Consider the following 4,459-nt stretch of genomic DNA (forward strand, 5'->3'; position numbering starts at 1 on the left):
CAAATTTAACATGTATCATGCTCATGGTTTTGACATAACAAATGCAAGTGTTCATGACATTATGACTAAGTGATACAAAAGCATTGCTGATTTGAAACTACATGTCTCATGCTCATGGTTTTGACATAACAAATGCAAGTGTTCACGACATTATGACTAAGTGATGCAAAAGCATTGCTGCTTTAAAACTACATTGGCAAGCTACATCATCTTATTCTTTGAATTCACCAGCTCTGTTGTTTTTTTCTGGGACGAGCTACTTTGGCCTGATGCTGATCCATGGCCAAGTGAAGTCGAATGGACTTTTGCAGAGGCACGTCCACCTTTTACATTGATTGTTGCCTTTGCAAATGAGCCAGCAGTCCCAGCATTGGTTTCAATGACAACAGAAGCACTCCCTCCAACAGTTGCCTTCGCCGATGCTTGAGCACTTGACTTCGCAGATACTTGAGCACTCTCTCCAAAAGATATCAGTCTTCTCTTATGGCTAGACTGTAAACAGCAAAGCCAATTTAGGCAAATATACAATTTACTTAGGCTGTAGCATGGACATGTCGGAATTATTACTAACCTATATAAATGATGAACCCTCAGGCATGGACAATCTTCTCTTACTTGATGATGCCGCTATGGATTTTCCTTTAGTTTGCTTCGACTATGCAGGTTCAATTTGCAATGGGCTTGAGTGACTTGCATTGGTGGCGGGAGGATTATATGACCCAGCTTGTTCTTGCTGTTGTAAGATGAGTAAGGACCAAGTTAGTAAAATGAGTAAGGAATGAATATAGTGCAGCAAGGGAAAATAGTAAATTCAGTAAACACCATTTTCACAGAGCATGTCCTCGAGTTGTGACCATAGATTCCACAGCGACAACATCTAATTTTAGTGCCAACTTTTGACGAATTGGTTCCAGATTTCACTGGCTCTGAAGGGTCTTTTCTCCTATTTTTCTTTGGTCGGCCTGTCATCTTTTTTACTCTAGGAGGCAATGGTTTGGGATTTGGAGACACAGGCCAAGCCAACTCATGTTCCACTGGCTGCAGTACATGTTGGTATGTCTTCTTGTATGTCTTAAGTGAGAAGCACTCATGTATGTAATTGTTAGGCTCTTGTGCCATTTTGAATAGGGCAGCACAAGCATGTTGGCATGGAATCCCAGAGACTTGCCAGTACCTACATGAGCATGTCTTGCTTCTCAGGTCTATTGTGAACCTATTTTTTTTGTCTCTCACTTCAAATCCAGCCTCACCATTCCACAAGACATGACAAACTGTGTCCTATGCCTAATCTTGTTGAATTTCCTGATAATGTTAGGACACACTACCATTGTCCACCTCTCACTATTACTCCTATTTTCTTGGATTCTTCTAGTCACCTGGATCCTTATGTCCTCCAACATAGTAATAATAGGCTTGAACCTTGATTCTATAATCCAACTATTGAATGATTCACTCATGTTGTTGTCAATTGATTCACAATTGGATCCAAGTCTTAACCAAGCTCGAGACCAATGAATAGGATTTGTTTTCTCCAAATCTAGTCATCCCCGAGGAGTTTTTGCAGCAAGCTTACTCTTGTAGTGCTTAAATAACTGCTCATTAGGTGCCTTTGCAATCTTCCAAAATCTCTTTTGGTACTCTTGCAGCCTACGTTTCTTTCTCCAATTGGCATAGATGTGGCGTGCACACATCCTATGCTCAGCAAATGGAAACAATGTAGATACTATGCTTAGCAGCCCCTGCATAAAATGGACACAAATAATTTAAACATTTTGTTTTAATGATTAAAACAGCCCCTGCATAAAATTGACATAGATAGACAGAAATTTACCTTCTGTTGGTCTGTTATAAACACCCAGCCTACTGCTCCAACAGGTATGTTGATGTCTTTCTGAAGATGCCCAAGAAACCAATTCCATGAGTCTTTATTCTCATATTCCACGACAACCCATACAATTGGGTAAATTTGATTATTTGCATCCCTGCCAATAGCTGATAACAACTCACCTTTCAATGGCCCCTTAAGGAAACAACCATCAAGCCCAATTATCCTCTTGCATCCTTCTAAGAATCTTCTTCTACATGCATCAAACACATACGTAAAACCTCTTAAACACATGGTCTTCTTCCTCTGAGTCAAGGGCAACATGCACACTAGTTCTAGGATTACTACGCTACAACTCCAGAGCATAGTCAAACAACTTGGAGTACTCACCAGTCTAAGTATCCATTATTTTCTTCATTACACGTGCCTTTGCTCTCTTAATCATTGTGATTGACACATCCACTCCCATGTCCTCTTGTACTATCTCCTTCATTGCTCTAGCCTTCCAAGATGGATTAGCCTTGATAGTACTCTCATACCTCTCACATATCCTACTTGTAGATAACCTTTTATTTTTAAGCTGAGGACAACAAGCATGGTTGGGATTATAAGTTACAATCTGAAACCAATCAGATCTTGAGTTATGGGAAGCATATAGAAGCCAAGGACAACCTTTCCACCTATAAATAGCCCTAATCCTTTTCTGCTCATTCTTCACATATCTGATATTTATCTTCATCTTCAGTGCATACCTCTCTATAGCATCCTTCAATTGATCCTTTCCTCTAAAGCACATGTCAACTGTAAACTATGGAGTATCAGCAGAACTGTCAAATATTGGGAACCTACACTTCCTTCTTGTAAAGGCACCATCACTGTCCTCATCATATGATGCATCACCATCTGAATCAAAGTATTCAACACCATCTCCACCTTCTAAGACCTGATTATTATTGTCTAATGGAATATCTCCACCTTGTATGCCATCAACCTCAATTGGGTTGTCTATTGGAATATCTCCTCTCTTCTTTACTTCTGACATAAAGTCTTTATAGTTGGCTCTTATCTCCCTAACTTCATCATCTTCATCAGTTGTGAAACTTGTAGCATCATAGCCACTCTGATTCTGAATCTTCTTCTTCTACATTCAGACCATCCTGACTATGAGTTGGACCTTCCAACAATAGCATGTTACCACCCTGAACAAATTTGTCCCTATTTTCGACAGTTTGATCCCCAGCAACAGGTTCTACATGATCTAATGGCATGATATTTTCATCTCGAAATAGGACAAATACATCCTCATCTGCATACTGTGTTCCAGATTCTTTATTTCCACCCATGTCAACTGAGTCAATGTATATATCTATAGCTCTAGCAATTCCCTACTCATTAATCATGTCCAAACATGACTTGTCATCTACAAGTAACCTCATTCCACTATTCAATTCAGCACCATATGGCAACCAATGCATTCTAACAAATCTAGGAAAAGTTGTGTGATCCAACAGGTGTCCTTCAAGTTCTAGGATAGATATCTTGTCCTTCTCTATGTGAGACACTCCACAATCCCCATTGAAATACATCTTTAACCCATCAAGAACAAAGTCCCCATTAAAATGAAATCGAACTTCAAGTACCTCAAATTCAGACATTGTTTTGCAGCCCTACAGATCAACTATATGGTCAAATTCAAACATTCTACAAGGAAATCAAATCCAATCACAAAATTAGTGAAGTGCCACTTCATCTCACCTGTTGCAGCAATTCCACTCCTCTTCCTGCCTCGTGGTTGTAGATGAGCCGGAGTCTGCCTGCCCAAGGTCGATGGGCGTGCATCCACCAAGAGAAGGGGTGCGCCTCCACCAAGAAAAGGGTGTGCCCACTACTGTCCTCCCTAAGCCAAAATCCTAACCTACCTGTGCAGACGCCATGGAGAAAAGAGAGACAGGGCAAGGCCAAGAGGAAGGAAAAGAGACAGACAGGAAAACGCCATGACCGTCCACGCTAGGTAAAGGAATTAGGGAGGGACATGTTAGACATTTTCCATGTGCAGCTGTCCACGTGTCCAGCAATCATGCAGAATGGACGAGATTGAGTTGTAAATCAGAAGATTAAGGACTAAAGTGGACGTTTTGATAGTTCAGGGGCCAATTTGAGCCTTGCGCGAAAGTTCAGGGGCCCAAATGGCTATTTCGCCTATATAATTCGTACCTTCAATTATTGATGCCAATTGATCTACTTCACATGCCGCCTAGGGCAGTGGTTAGTAGATATATACCGCGTAGGGCGTTTGGCATTATCATAGAACTGTTGGCTTGACAACGACGGTGCATGTTGACGTAGAGGTAGCAGATCCGTTCCACTAACAACATCGGGGATATCAATATCGTCGAAGTAGTCTCGACGGGATGTCGACGGATGCGCTGGCGTTGAAGATCGGCGACGGCTTCAATGGCGATGTCGACGAAGAGCTCGTCGTGTTGATGACGTGTTATAAAACATGTTGCCAGCGGTTAGGACCTTCCCCTCTCCGTCTCTCCTGATCAACACAGTAGATGAAAGTAGAATACATTGACACAAGAGATAGGGAGACTAATCTTTATTTCTCTTAATATTGATAATTACAACATA

General features: G+C 41.2%; 1 pseudogene; it reads right to left on the reverse strand.

Moving 5' to 3' along the window:
* Nucleotides 1-201: 201 nt before the first annotated feature.
* On the reverse strand, nt 202-3,480 carry LOC136546070 (uncharacterized; annotated as a pseudogene).
* Between the last annotated feature and the right edge of the window lie 979 nt (nt 3,481-4,459).

Source organism: Miscanthus floridulus, chromosome 3, assembly GCF_019320115.1.
Source record: "Miscanthus floridulus cultivar M001 chromosome 3, ASM1932011v1, whole genome shotgun sequence".
NCBI lineage: Eukaryota > Viridiplantae > Streptophyta > Magnoliopsida > Poales > Poaceae > Miscanthus > Miscanthus floridulus.